Below are 16,125 nucleotides of genomic sequence, written 5' to 3' on the forward strand. Positions count from 1 at the left end.
CTCAGTCTTACTCTGCCTTGTATGCACCCCTGCCAAATGATACAGTTATAACATAATTATTTATTATAAAACTTATTATTTAGGTTTATCTGCTGGAAAACCATCGAAGCACAATAACTTTGCAAAAATGTTCAATCAGTAAAATGTTAAAACGAAGCTATTTTACTATTAAGTAATAAATTAATAAATAATAAATTAAAAATAAATTAATGGTTTGTTAATAATAAAATTAAATGATGTATTAGTGTACAAAAATTTAATCAGTAAAACCTTAAAACAATGCTATTTTAGTATTATAATACTACAATAAAAAGCAAGAAGATTAAAACAGTATACCAATTAAAATTAATATTTTAATTACATATTTAATTTAAGTTACATATTTTTAAAGACTGAATTGAAAAAGGCATCTTCGTACATTTGCATTTATAGTTGCACATGGGGCATTGTTTTTCCAATCTATAAGCTATCCAGTCACTGAATGATCATTCACATATCCACAAAAATGAGAATATTTATAATACTTTCCTCCCTTTGTGTTTAATTGTAATTAATATCTCCTATCCATGAATAACTCCAGATGTTTCCAGAAAAGGTGAATAAAACATAGTAACTGTTTGTTTACTGATCCCAAATACTGCTCCAGAATGGCCATGAATCAATCTTTTTATTTTATTTTTCTTTACTAATCAAACCAGAATAGAATTATATGGATATAAGAAATACAGTACTAATTTATATGGCATATTATCAGCACCTTTATGAAAGCTTTTGATATCTGTTTGCCCACTATTAATGTGCTCTTGTAAATATTTAGCAAACAAAATGGAAGAGAAACACCTGCTGCATGTCAGCGTAATTGTATTTCCTGATACACGACATGGAATATTTCTAAGCGTCATATCCCATTTTTTGCAAGCAGTTTTTTTAAATCAAGGATATGATAGTTGATGAATTAAAAACAACCTGCACAGATCAGCATTGTCACTTATCTGTTATTTTAATAAAAATCAGACCAGTTTCCCTGAAACCGATTTCCCTCGCCAACAAAGTGTCAACACTGTGACATCCTGAACTCCGAACAGTAGCAGGGAAGAAACTCTCTTTGAATTGCAGTCCTGCCTTTCACAGTTGAAGAATTTGTCATGAATCCTAGGTTGAATTTACCTATAATTTCACGTCTAAATATCTTAAAACACCACCTAGATTATTCGATCTCATAGCCAGATCTCTATGCATTAGTTTATTAAATTGTCATTACTCAGTTTAGCATATGTTCTAAATAAAAACTATTTAGATTTTGTCTGATCTGTCTAAAGAATGACATAATAGGGCATAACCTTTCATCTGTTGTGTGTGTGCATCTAAAAATTAACTGTATAGAAACAGAAACCTAGCGAGTCAGAAGGGGCCCACCCCTCTTTCCCTGCCTGTCCTTTCTAAAAAGGTGATACCCTTCTATGTTCACATTCCAGACTTGCCTTTCATCCCACCAAGTTTCTGTGATTCCCACCAGGTCATACTCTCCAATTCCCAGGAGAGCTTCAAGCTCTTCCTGCTTATTACCCATGCTCCTAGCATTGGTGTACATGCACCTCAACTCCTTCCCACCACTTCCTTTCCTTGGAGTTCCCAGCCTCCTCCTTTCTCCCATCCTCCCTGATACCTGGCCCCTCTCTGTAGGACTACTGTCAGTTCCTGCAGTACCTCTAAAACCCTGCTCCCAGAGCCCTGATCCTCTCCCCACACTTGTCCAATGCAGACACGTTTCTGGGGGGCCTGAACCCCCCCCCGGCTCAGTTTAAAGTCTTCCAGATGAAGCTCGCTAGAGCATCTCCAAAGGACCTTTTCCCCATCCTTGTGAGGTGTAACCCGTCCCTTGCCAGAAGTCCATTGGCAAGAAACCAGGTGCTGGGTCGAGGAACCTGAAGCGTTCCTTCTGGCACCACACCCTAAGCCAGTCGTTCACCTTGGAGGCCCTCCTGTCCCTTCCTGTCCCAAATCCCCAGATCAGTAAGATTGACGAGAAGGCCACTTGGGCCTTCAGCTCCCTGAGTTTCTTCTCCAAGGCCTCAAAGTCCCTGGTGACCCCGACGACACCCTGCCTGGCCACGTCGTTTGTGCCCACATGGATTACAGTATAACCTGTAATCATTCTGCACAGTGCAGCTAAAAAAGCCCATTCTCTGAGTTTTCCAAGTTACTGACTTAAAAATGCAGACTTAAAATGTGACTTTTGAATTTTGTTACATTAGGCAACAAAATGAAGCCCCTATCTTGCCATTGGAGGACAGTAGGATGTGTGTATTAAATATATATAATATATAAATGGAATAAATATGCTGCTTTCTGGTATCCAATGGAGCCATGTAGTCTCTAGAATTCAAAACAAACCTTTTAGCTTCAGAGGAGCTGAGCTCTGTTGCTAATTCAAAAGTCTGATTTGAAGCTTACACATGGATAAAAGGAAAAGGAGGAAGTGAAAGCGTGCTATTGCTTCTGAGAATTGCCAAATTATGCTCCTAAAATAGACAGAAACTTGCGTGTCATTGACTCTTTTTCACTTCTTAAGTCAGCAACATTTCCAGGTGGTAACAGGGAACTTTTGCTTGTGCAGCAGGAATAACAAGGAGAGTAAACATGTCCAGTGAGTTCCAGTGCCACACATTGGGCAAGAATTGAGAGAGTGATAGCATGGTATTCAACTCTGTCCATCCACTGGCAGAACAGACGCTGCTGGTGAAATGGATTCCTCTCTGGCATTGTAGGCTCTCACAGCCCCCTAAATCTATTCTGAAAAGTTGGACTGCATTGGAAGAAATACTGTGGGGAGGGGAGGAAGGAGACAACCTGTTGTTCAAATTGAAGATTAAGGGAAAACAGTGCATTAAAACATTTTCTAAAAAAAAGACTTCAAACTGAACCACTATAATAAGTGAATAATCTCTTTGGTGACCATCAGAGGATGGTGGGATTGTCCTGGGAAGCCCTGTAAAGCCCCCTACTTATTGACCAGAGACAATTTATGTATAAACCTAGGAAGAAATCACTGGACTGAAATCCCAGAAGTGATGTGGATGAAGCTGTAGGGTGCAGAGTACTGGGGCCTGGTCACCTGTACCCCAACCCACACTGCTGTGGGTCTTGGAGTATTTAAATCAAATTAAAATATGCATTTTAAATCTAATTTTAAAATATACATGTTAGCAGCTCTCCAAGAGGTGGGAGAAGCTGGACAAGCACTTTGAGGACATTTCTGCCATCGTGTCCAAAATGGCTGCCGTGCAGCTGGGGCGAGCAGGCTCTGTGTGTGGAAACCATGTGTGCTTACACTTCCTCCCAGTCACGTCCCTGCTACGTGGGCAGGCTGCTGCTGGAAGTCTTCCCTAGGCTCCCTCCTCCAGCTGGATGGAAAGTGGGAGCCTCTGCACCATGCCTTCTTCCTGCACAACTTGGGCGATGTAAGACGCTCTCTGCATGGCTTCTTCCCACATCAATATTGCCTTCCCACACATCCCCAGCAAAATGTACCCATCTTACTTCAGAAGACCTTATTCTTCCTGAGTAATTGCAGCAGCCTAAGGTGCCCGTTGTTATATTGTTAAGTCAGTTCAGGGTAGCCAGTCAGGTGGTATCAAACAAGCATAATGCATATGCCAATGCATATGTATATGTATATATGCACATTTGGGAATACTTTATGTCACTGAGGCGGAATTACAGTATGGCTGTCCAGAGCACGACTAGGTGACTCATGTAGCTGCTCAGTTTACTGGCGGTTGCCCAGGTGCTCCCTGCTGCTGGTCTTCTTCACGCTCACTCGCTTCTTATGGGTCCTTACCTTTATGCACGCTTTGGTCTGGGCAGCTCTTCAAATACGCAACTGCCCTCTGGAAAGGAGGACACATGGCCACCCTGTGCTTGGCAAGCCACTTCTGCTCACCCTTGTGCAGTATGGTGACAAGCTCCGACATCTACCTTTAAAAAAAATCACTTTGAAAGAGAGCCCCAAATAAGCCCCAAAGTAAAATATGTATCATAAAGCCAGGTGATGGATTAACATAGTCCATGAGGGATTTAGTTTGTCATCCATGTTAATAAACCATCAGTCAAGAAAGATTAGCGCAGCATTGTAAAGGGTCCCATCCAAGGAAAGCATTTCGAAGCAGAAAGTGTGCTGTCTAAGTTCATATCAACACACTGTGCCATGGAGTCAAGCAAACAGAGAGAAAAGCCCCCATATAAACAGCCTAATTGTTGATGTGCAAGTTGAGATACAACAAAGGGAGGCTTTTAAGATGTCAATGCTTTCAGCTAAATCAACTTGTCTTTTGTCAACCCGTGTAAAATGCTAAGAAGGGGGGAGGGCGGAGAGAAAGGGAAAAAGAAAAAGAAAGAAAAGCCAGCGGTATGGTTTCCAAGAAAAATATCACATTCACTCAGTAGGAAGAGAAATTTCACCTTTTCACCAGCTTAATCCACATATGTTTTAGGGATATTTGATACTTTTACTCATGTGTTTCATACCTATTCCTTCACAAATGTTTTGTCAGTTAAGTGGTTAGACCCCTAAAGGTATTAGACTTTGGCAGCTGGTGAAGTTCATGACTGAAGCTCGCTTCATCATATGTCTAGCTAGCGTGTACGGCAAGGGACTGGGCACTTCCCCAAGCCTGACTCTGCACAAGCCCAGTGAACTGGAGGGAAGTTGTGTGTGGCGCCCTGGGCACAGCTGTGGGGGAGCCGTCCTCTAGGAGGCCCGCCAAATCTAGCCGGTCTGCAATGTGTGCGGAAGGAAGTGCGTTTTGGAGTCTCCTGTGCTTGTCTTTGTCGGCACAGCAGAGCATCTCAAAGTGCCAGTGCTCACCAAGACAGCTCCAGAGCTACATCCCCAGGAAACGTCAAAACATGCACGCAGCTGTGTTGAACCATACCGGGAAACTAGTTCTAGGATTTTTTGTCTCTAGTTGGAGCAGATCTTTTGCAAAGCTAATGGGACAGGAAAAGCTAATGGTCTTATGTAAAATTAATTCATACTTAATTGCCCATTGGAGACTCCAAAATGCACTTGCACTCCAGGAGCGCTGGACCCACTATAGGTTCATAATCAAAGATAAGATTGGAAGGGATCATCTCACACCAGGTTCCCCATGCTGGCAAATATTAAGTTCAGGGGAGAGAACTTTCTTTCGGCTTGGCTTGTACGTCCCTCCTCTGCTTGTCTAGGTCATCTGTGCTACCCGTGGAAGTTCCCCACCTGCAGTGCCAACAGACCAGTGGCTCTTGCAGGAAAGAGAAAATGGTAAGTGAATTAGCTGCAGGTCATCAAAGCTCTTTGAACACATGCAGGTGCTTCTTGCATCAATGGAAGAAAATGCAAGAAAATGCCACACGGGACATTTTACAGTGCTCCCCTAACCTTTTAATTGTTTCTTTGGAAAAACAAAAACAAAAACATCCTTGGGAAAATGGAATGGCATCTTCCCTTCTCTAACTATTCTCCCTGGTCCTCCACATCTCCAGACCACCGTTCAGATTCCCGTCCATGCACTTTCCTGGCACTTTCTATTGCTGGGCAGGCAGGTGCATGTGGGGAGGGCACTGCCTTCCTCAGGGGAGGGACGGAAGCTCCATGGTGCAGCCCCTGCTTTGCATGCAGAAGGTCCCTGCTCTCTGCATGGAAAAGGCTCCACTGGCGGGAAAGACCCCAGGGCCTGGCCCCCAAAATCCTCTGAAGTGAGAATAGACCATGCCAAGTTGGTCAGGCAGGAAAGCCTCTTCCCGGAAGTGCTGGCCATGGGGCAGCTTCCCATGAGAGGGAGAAGCTGCATTTTCCCATTCCCCCCCACCCCACAAAAAAAGTTTGGAAGTAGGATTTTTCCCTCCATGTCCTCCAACATTAAAACACTTGCCTTAAAATAATCACCATCTCATGGGTCATGGTGTCCATAGGAGGGATGGAAGCCGCCATTTCCATGGCTATGGAAATAGAAGGTCCCTTTGACCTTGGCATGGCCCTTCCAGGTGAGTCCTGGATGGAACGGGCACGGAGGAGCTCACACCAGCCCAGCCAATGCTCTCTCGCTTCTTTGTGCAAAGGCTGTCAGATTGCATGGCTGTCATCCTAGCATGTTAATCACCTTTTGCCATCAGCTTTTTCGACTGTGTATATTAAATAGCACCACAGTGAAGGCAGGGCTTCACTGTTGTCATAATTCATGTCTTTCTCTCACTAGCTCTTTCTCTCTTTCTTGCACAGCTTCTGACATTCTTTTCCACCCCACCCCCCTCCACTCACCTGTGTAAACACTAAGGTACATTTTTTCTTGTGGTTTTCCCCTTGTACATTAAAGGCAGAAATAGTCCAGTCTACCCCAAGGTAAAGAAGACAGCTACATTTCCCTTAGAAGGGGTCAACAGTAGAGAAACCATCAGACTGATTCAACCACCAATAACAGCGTGAATGGTGATGCTGATGCATTCGTATCCCTCCTTTTTTCCTTTTCTGAAGAAAAAGATGCTTGTATTTATGTTTTTCCTTTTTTTCTGCATTAAAAAATAAAAGGGGGAAAAAGAAAATGCTGTTGCTGCTGTTAACATTTATATACTGTCTTGACTGCTAAAACCCTATCAAAATAGTGTTTAGAAATTTAAAACAAAAAACCTTGCAGCAATTAAAAACATTTAAGGTGCAATCCTATGCAAATTTATACAGAAAAAATGGCCTACAACTTCAGGCATGTGTAAACTTGCGTGAGATTGAACCTTAAAACTCTAAGAAACTATGCAGTGTAAAAGGCTGAATTTTAAAAAATGCATCTTTATTCCCTTTTTATAGGTCAAGTAAATTGGGGCCTCATTTTCAAAGTGACTGTATATAGAAATTCTATAGAATGGGGCAGGTGTCTATGGTGTAATGGACCCCAATTTTCTCAGCAACTGAAAGCAGCTTAGCTTTGGTGCTCCAACTGGCTGTCCTCCTTGATACCTAGGAAAGCTGTGAGGCTGAAATGGATGAGGACATGATTGCATGTACCACTTCTCTTGATGTTCATATGGGCACGTGTGCGAGTTTGTGTGCAAATACCTCCTCTCCATCCTGACAGCTTCTGATTTTAACAAGGGAAGCTTTCTCCTGGCATGCAAATAGATGGTAGAATTTCTTTAATCTTTTTAAAAAATTGCACCACTTCCTGTGTGGGGCAACACAATGTTACATGCATATGTAGAGAGAGCCCAGACATGGGCTATTGTAGCAGCATATAAATTCATTAAATAAAATATGATGTAGTCTTACTAGTGGCCTTTTTAAAAATGAGAAGCAACCATGGGATGGTGTGATTTTGAATGGAGGAAGAATGATGGAAAGGGTATGCCGGGCTCTTTCCCTTCTGGTGCTTTTCCTGCTCCAAATGGCTCCCAGGCTGTTCCATTTCCCTGGTTCCAGATACATATTTATCCTCGTAACACGCTCCATCGGGGAGCAGTTGCAGGGATATGGTCAGTCAACATGGCTGGCAGGAAAACCTTTGAAGTCCTTATTCTTAAAGCTGCTTAAGCATCTAGTGTCTCTCACATACTCTTGCATACACATTAGGATGGATAGATTTTGTTTTGTGTTTCATGGATTGTCAGGTGTCTTTTGTTCCGCCATCTGTTCCTCAACAGAATCAATTTTGCGTGTGTGGGTCTGCAAAAATTCTGTTCCTGTTTGCAAATGCTACTTGTGGCTACTGCGCACTTGTACACATCCCTGTAGAAGAAACATTCTCCAAGCCTGAGTGAATCTAAAGAAGTTGGTCTGTGGTGGAACAGTCGGATCCAATTCCCCAGAATCTGAACTCATCTGAATCTGGTGCAGTTTTCTCTTACATCCCTATGTGCACGTAATTTGCAATTATCTTCTTGAATTAAGGTAATAATCTAGTTTGAAGCACTTTAGCTTTAAGGGGGAAAATAACTTTTTAGAGCTGTTAATAAAAAGCTTACGCTAAAGTGTAGTCAAGATGCATTGTACATTCTTTTCTCTTTTCTGAAAGTAGAATATATTCTCTGTCATTACCTATTTTAGGTTTATGATGAAGTTGCTGTTTTGTAGAAAGTGCATGAGTTACGGATACTGTAACCAGCATTTGGGGTGTTGGCTTAAGGTTGTGCTGCAGTAATTGATTTACAGCGGTCCGTGTAAACCACATGGAGCACTGTAGGAGCGTAGCTACGAGTAGCTGCACCTGTATTTCTCAAAGCGAGCCTTCAGAAATTCTCCACTCAGCATAATCCTTCTCTCAGTTTTGAGCTGAAAAGAATAAATCATGAACCTACTTCATGGAAGGAATTTTTATTGTTTGGGGACTCAACATTCTTCATATGCTCTCCCCAGCATTTAGAGAAGCAGTGGATTTAGTTCAGACTGTTTACACTGCAAGGCTTTAGGGTGGCCAGATGTTCTTTACAGAGGTCAGTTCTCTATTTGAAGGGCTGCCCAATCCAAGTCAGGTTTCATGAACTCTCTGAAAGAGCCTTGAAGTTGCCCATCGTGGGCAAATATCTGAGCAGGCACAGATGGGTCGCCTGTGACCTACTGAGGCTCAGTGCATTCCATTTCTGCTTTAGTTATAGTAATGCTTTCTTGCTTTGCATTCATACAAATAAATCAGCAGATGCCAATGATTTGCAAGTCAGTGCCCCCTTTTCCTCCTCTCCTGGTGTTACACATTTCTTCTTTTTAGGTGGTATGTAAGTGGCCACCTTACAAATGGTCTTAAAGCAATTCATGCAAGGTATGGTGTGGTGGTTAGAGGGTTGGACTGGGGACCTGGGAGATCCAAGGTCTAGTCCCCACTCAACCATGAAACTTTGAGCCATTCACAGACTCCCAGCCCAACCTACCTCCTGTTGTGAGGATAAAATGAAAGGGTTTGGGTTCATTGCCAAAGGAAGAAAGGTGGGTATAAATATAATAAGTAAATAAATAGATAATTTTAGCCAGGGAAGATATTCTGGTATGAGGATTGTGGAATTTGATTACAGTTCTCTTCCATCTCAGTTAACCAGCTTGCAACTGTGAGATACGAGGTGTGCAGGTTCCTCTGAAGTTAATGAGGTCTCAGTTCATTGTGAATAATGAGTCTCAGATTTCAGCAGGGCTGGCCCTTCCATGTAGCCTCATGCAGCCAGCTGTGGCAACAACTATTACTTCTTTAATCCCTTATTAATGCATTTTTACTGTCCAGGAGGGTGTGTGTGAGATGTTTGCCACCATAATTGGCTGGCCTTGGGCGCTTTGCGTACATCTGGAGAGCAAGGATCAGCAGAGGAGGATGCCCCGATTTAGAGCTGTCAGGACATGCTCAGAGATTGGTCTGCTGCACACCAGCACTTCGTGTTGTCACCCTTCTTCTGGCAGGGCCCCGGTGTTAGGAAGCAGTCGGGGTTGGCTGTTCCCTTCGGCAGAATGAGGCAGCCACTTTGAACAGCTGTGGTGCTGGGTCTCATCACATGGCTGCTGACTGTATTTGCTCGAATGATGTTTTACTGGCAGGGGTGGGGGGTGGGGGTGGGGGAGGCATTGTGGAATGCCCTGCCAAAGAATGGGATGGCCATGGACACCGCCCACCATGATGGTGACGGCACCATCTGTTGTGCTAGCACAGGTGGCAGGTCTTGGGTCAGCCCTGACTGCAACTAGCCATACCTGGATGAGGACGGTGCTCTGTGTATCCAAACTGAGCCATCTCACCTGTTACTCTAACTCTGGAGCATTTATGACCAAGTTAAAAAGCACTGATCCTAGAGCTGTTCCTTGGGGAACCCCTGTGCTTATATGCCTCAATTTTTGAAAAGTGTTCATTCATTCTTATGCTCTGTTTCCTGTCCCTTAGCTTGTTACAAATCCATAAAAGGATATCTTCTCTCATCCCTAAGTCTGTTCAGGAGTGTTTTGTAATAGACTTTGACCAAAGCCAGTGGAAAGACTGAAAAACAGTATCTGCCAGTATTGCCTCTATCCACATGCTTGTTAGGACTTTAAAGGCACTCTAAAAGACAGAATTTACTCTTGCAGAAATCACACTGAATCCTTTTCAGTAGGCTTTTTACTTCTATATAATTATCAATGTCATCTTTAATGAAAATTGTGACCAATTTACTTGAAAGAGTTATTAAGTTAACTGGCGTGTAATTTTAATTTAAAAATTTAATAAAATTTGTTGGAATGTTCTGTTAATAAAATGTTGTTTTTTTCAAATTTTTTAAAAGACCCCCTTTAATCATCTGATAGTCTTACATATTTTTGCTAGAAGCTCAACAGTTTCACATTTGCATTCTTTACGAATGCTAGCGTTTGGACTGGGTGTCTATTTTCTGTTTGTCAGCAAGGTCTCCTGCCCTGTTTTTCTCCCTGCTGTCTTTATTCATCCTTCTCACAGGGGCCATAATGTAGCGGTAGAGCTCATGTAGTATATGCTGAACATCCTAGGTTCAGTTCTTGGCATTTTCAGTTTTGAAAGGAGATCCAAGTGGCAGGCTGGCCAGTCAGCATGGCTAGCACTGGGCCAAATGCAGCCACAGTCAGTCTGGTGTCAATACTGGGCAACGTCTTTATGGAATATTGTCGCATTCTTTTAAAGGCTCTGCAGTGATACTCTGTAAATCCCATGTATTATGGGATTTCTGTATAGGTTAATCTATAAAGCCCTTTGTGTGCTTCTGAAATTCTTAGCCTAAGGATACACACCAAACAGCCCAATCCTATGAGGTTTTGTTGTTGTTGTTGCACAAAAATGTAGCTTAGAAGTATAGAGGCGTATCCAAGTATGGCTCAAGAGCTGGAGAAAGTACACTCCCTGGACACCCTTATTGAAATTACAGCAGGGCCAAGGTTGAAGACATCATCTTAGACATGAGGAGGTGAAACTTGCCAAAATCTGTAACTTGCTGATTGGCTATTTAGACTTGTACATCCCTTGGAGAGTGGAGGGCATAACTGTTGAGAACAGGAGGAGAGTGGGATGAAACTCTTTTGTATGGCGTTAGCCAAAGCTTCACCCGCTGCAGCTGGTTTCTCGATTAAAAAAACCTCTTGGCTCAAGAGTCGTTGGTGTGTTAGCATCTCCCCTGAGATGAAATGAGATTGGGGATCTTTTCCTCTCAGGTAAAACAAACATGTGGATATTTTCATGACATTTTCATATTTTGTTGCTTACAGCCTGGCACTGAAATGGATTTAATTGGAATTGTTACTATTTGATGTGCACAAGACACTCAGTACTGTAAAGGAGCAAAATATGTTTTTATCCAGGCACCAAAGTTAAGTAAACAAAAATGAAGCAGCACTGTTGGGGTGCACAAAAACAGACTGGGAAGTCCGAGTGCAGAACAGTGATGTCACACAGGAATGCTCAGACAGAAAAAATGGCCTACAACTCCCAGAACGCTCTAGCTAGCTATGCTGGGACATGTCTGGAGTCATAGACTTTTCTCATGTTTAAACTTGCATACGATTGTGCCCTTATGGTTACAAATCAAACTTTTGCTCTATTTCCCCAGAATTTTAATGTGAAGCACTTTTAAACATCTCATATATTTCTTCCTCTCATCAAATCCCTGTAGCTGATTTTATTTCTTCTCTTATAGGCATGAGCTGTTTCATATTTTCTTTTATTGTTTTCTTTTTTAGTATTGCTCTTTGCATCTTAGTTTACATGAATGCTGTCTCTGTGGAGAGACAAGTTTACAAATGGTTTTAAACAAACAACCAATAAACAAATCATGATTCTAATGAGCACAGGGGGATTGCAATGCTGCAGGTAGCGCAGAACTTAAACAAAACCAGTTCATTTGTAAGGCAAATTAGGAGGGTTGTGTCAGTGTCAGGTTAGCTCTGTCATCAGGTACGTGCTGCAGTGTTCCCAGCTTTTATTCTCATACAGGATCCTGTGCATTGAACACATTTATAAAAGGCAATTACCAATGAACAGGGAAGCCTTTTCTAAGCACTTATTCCAGGGCAAGATATTTGCTGCCAGAGGTGGAGTAGCAGATACTGCCTCTTCCCTACTGGACTAGTTGGGTACTTGAGGCTGAGCATCTCACAAATGCCTCTCCCCTTCCATGGCAGTATAAAGGCAGTTCTAATAAATGACCTAACTAACCATGTGCCTGCCTTTGGCGGCACTATCAGGTAGAGGACTGCCATCTGACAACACTTCAAGTAGAGGACTGTCCTCTGCAAAGCATGGCACCCGGCCAGCTAGTGTGCGTTCCTAGAGCGCCCGCTGAGGTGAGGTGCCCTGTTTGCTGTGCAGAGCCCTCCACGCTCCCGACTGCAGACTACAGATCTTAGCAGAGCCTGGAAGTGCTTTGTGCCTGTTTGGCAAGAGGTCATCTTATGTCATGGTTCTTGATTTAAGAGGTACAACATGTACAGAGGCCCTTCCTCCCTGCATTGGTGCAGTAAAACCCTCAGCAAGCATAAATTAAATGTAGAAGGTACCCACCAAAATAACATAAATCCCCTAAGCATGCTTGCTGTTATTTTTAATTAAGGGCGAGGGCTTTCCGCCTGTTTTGAATCCAGTCAGAAGGGGTTTTGCTGTAGATTCCATCCAAAGGTTCTGGAAAAGAGCCTACCCTTTGTGGCCTCAAGGGAAGGTTCCCATCCTCCTTGTCTGAAGCAATCCTAGCTGGATCTTGAGTGTTTACACATTTGCTTCTACACACACACATTTATAAGCTATCCTTGTGCAGGGACCATGCTAGTCTTCTTGGTATCATTCCAGTTTTAGTATATTTGCTGCAAAGTAAGCACTGCATCCTACACGTTTGATAGGATTGTGCATAACATCTGAGTGGACATGAGAAAAAAAACCCCTCTTGTGGAAATGCTAATTTATCAAACACAGCGATATCTGCAACTTCCTTTGTGAGTTCAGGAAGGGGTGGCACGTGCTATCCTACTTTCCACCCTGCCAGGTAGCTCAGGCGGAGGTAGTGATTGGCACAGGGTTGTGCTGTGGACTTTATAGCTGAGCAGGGATTTAAATCCATGCTTCTCTGGCCCAAAGGCAACAGCCTGGACACACATAGGAAATGATCTAACAGTGCATTAGATCACTGGCCCATCTAAGTCCAGCACTGTCAATACAAACTGGTAGCAGCTTTCCAGAAGTCTTTCCCAGCTTTACCTGGAGATGCTGGGAAGGGAATCCAAGAGCTTAGTCATTCCAAACCAGGGCTCTCCTTCGGAGCCCTGGACCTTCTCGAGGCTCGGCTGGGAGGTGCTTGACCTCACAGGGAACATTTTTGTGTACCCTGACTGGAAAGCCATTTAGTCAGTTCTTCATTAACCCAGATAATCTCCTGGGTTACAACATCGGCTGACTGAAGTGAACATACTAAATAGATCACAGAGCCTGATCTTCATGCAGCCACGCTGCCAGGCTCCTACTCTGGCCAAATACTCCAGGGTGCTCCTTTCCCACAAACTCTCAGTGAACCTTGTAAAAGATTGGCTATTTTACCTGCCGCAGTAGATGGATGTAATCTCCATTTATCTTTTGTATAATAAATAATCCGAGTGATGTAAAGCATGCATTGCTTCCCTTTGCTGTCATGGAAATGAAGGAGCTACGTTTTCAGTAGCAGTTTGCAGAACTGATGGCCACCAGTGCTGCAAGTACATGTAATCGTGTTCCAGTGGTGCAAAATAAATCACGCCATCTCGTTTGAACTTCCGTCAACCTGCTTTTCCCACCCCAAGTGTAGCTGGTGATGACTCAGAGCCACGATGCTGAGTGTTGAAGCACTCTTCTCTGTATGGATGCATCGGCATTGATGTCTCTTTGCCTGGACGGCTACTCGACTGCTATGATCATATTTTCAGAATGGAACAAATATTTTGATTGCTGCCTGGGTATCCAAGGAGCAGAATCCCTTGGAGAGACGCCTGCGAAGGCAAAGGTCAAGGAGGCAAAGCAGTGAGAAACAGCAAAGGTGGGGTAGAAGTGTAATAAATGAAGGAAGGGCTCCATCCTGTTGATTTGGATGGAACTAACTGGTGCGTAAGGTTGATGCAAGCAGCCTTAGCTGCCTTAGGTTCCTTGCAGGAAAAAGGATGGGCCTTAAATATAATAAATGGATTTTTTAAAATGTGCACATGGTCAGGATTGCAGGCTTATTTTAATCTCTAGTTTATGTCTTGGTCGCATGCAATCTGTTTAGGCTTTGAATTCATCTGCAGAGGAAACATGTCTTGATTACTCTTTCAAATTTACATGCTGTGGCCCTTTGGACCTCCCCACAGCACAGATGCGTAACCCTCCACTTCCAAGGAGGCCGGATGGGTGTGTGGTGTGTGCATCTGTGTGCATCTGAGCCCTGACCCTGACCCAGCACTGCATGCAGCTCTCCGGGCAAAAGAGTCGGTGCCTCCCCAGCCTTGTTGTTCACGTTGGCATGGTGCGCAGAAACTCTTGCGTGCCGCCTCCTTCTTTCCATGGGATGCTCATCGGCAGCTGTGAACTGTTCTGACCTGACCATCCGGCCAAGCAGTTGTTTGCCTGGGCAAGTACCTTCTCTGTTGGAGTCAATAAATTATCTTAATTCTGTTCTGGCAAACATCGTGTGTGATTACTGTGCCCAATCCAGGTGTGAATTCTGTTTTCTTCCAGGAGCGTTTGTTGAGGGTAGGGAATGTGGCTGGGTTTTCAGGTGGCTCAGTGCCATGTCTGGTGCCCTGGGTTAGGTGGGTGCAGGTCGGGTGAATTTAAAGTCACCTCTGCCCGCCTGTCTGTTCTACCCCATTTCTCCCTCCCCATTTACTCTTCAGCTGCCTAATTTGCTTGCACATACAGCACTTGGGGTTTAAAAGACCCCCACTGACAACTTTGAAAGCCTTTTTAAATGTCTAATTGCAGCATGGGAGAGGGGTTTCCTCCTTCCTTCCCCAGCTGCAGATTGCCTCCTGGCAGGGCAAGTTCAGCTTTAAAGCTTGCCTCTGGTACTAATGGTGGCTTGCTGTGTGTGTCACAGGACCTAGAGCGCCTCGTTGCTGGCTGTACCCTCACCTGCTCCAGACTGAGATTGTTTTCTCCCTCCCCACCAGGTAAATAAAAGGGTGGTGTCTGAGCCAAGACACAACACCTTGATGGCAGCCAACGGGCGAGGGCTCAGGGAACCTTGTCCTGAAGCTGCCATCTGTGGGTGAGGAGCCAGGAATGGAGTTCTATCAAGTTGGCCCCACCCTGAAGGAGGAAGGACATTCAGCCACAGCAAGATGGGAAACCTTTGGTGATTAAGGAGCTCAGATAAAAATAATCATGAGAAGTGCACAGAGATGTGAGAGCAACCTGTCTTGTAAAAATCAGAACAGAGAGAAAAAGTGACAGACATTAGTAATACTGCGATAAGGGAAGAGATAGCTGATTAAAATGACCCACACGAGACAGCCATAATATGACAGTAATCTTACCTAACTTTCTAGAGCCCATATAAAATTGTTACTTTGACTAGCTTGAAGTAATTGGTGTATATTTGCCTCCAGAGTAGCCCTCCACCCAGTTCTCAAACAACCCTACATATCTAATGGGGTTAGAGATACTGAATGAACTGCTTTGGCATTGCATGAATCTCTACAGTGGTTCATTTTAAATGCCACACAAGGAAGTGTCAATATTGATGGCCTTTAAAAAAAACTCCCCTGATTTACAGTACACAGTTCTTGTTTTCATAAAAATGTTTCCTGGTCATCATTGCAATTGGCACATTTTGCTCCTGATAAGAAACTTGATGGGAAACGTGTCAGAAGAGTACCTGTAGGTGTTTGGTTTTGTTTTTGTTTTTTTTCGGGAAGGACCTTTTCTCCCTCCCTCTTTTAAAAGTGTTTATTATATTGTGCAGTGTGTTTTATCTATTGCTCTGCATATTTCTCATGAAATGTTCTCAAGATGATCTTATTCCCATCCCATAATTAAAGTCAGAAGGAAGTTTAAAACTAGAATGCAATAAGACTGGATAATCACAACACAGCCATAGAGACTGTCGTTTAGAAGGCCTGGCTGCAGTCCAGCGCAGTCCGATCTTAGATGGTTCATGAACCTATTAAAAGACCAATTGTGTCTTCTGGGA

General features: G+C 43.4%; 1 non-coding gene across 1 annotated transcript; it reads right to left on the reverse strand.

Annotated features, from left to right (window-relative positions):
* Nucleotides 1–12,700: 12,700 nt before the first annotated feature.
* On the reverse strand, nucleotides 12,701–12,808 carry LOC123031693. The gene has a single exon (XR_006416374.1). It is a non-coding gene; the product is annotated as a U6 spliceosomal RNA (small nuclear RNA).
* Nucleotides 12,809–16,125: the final 3,317 nt, after the last annotated feature.

This window comes from Varanus komodoensis, unplaced genomic scaffold (genome assembly GCF_004798865.1).
Source record: "Varanus komodoensis strain SLA01 unplaced genomic scaffold, ASM479886v1 scaffold5, whole genome shotgun sequence".
Classification (NCBI taxonomy): Eukaryota; Metazoa; Chordata; class Lepidosauria; order Squamata; family Varanidae; genus Varanus; species Varanus komodoensis.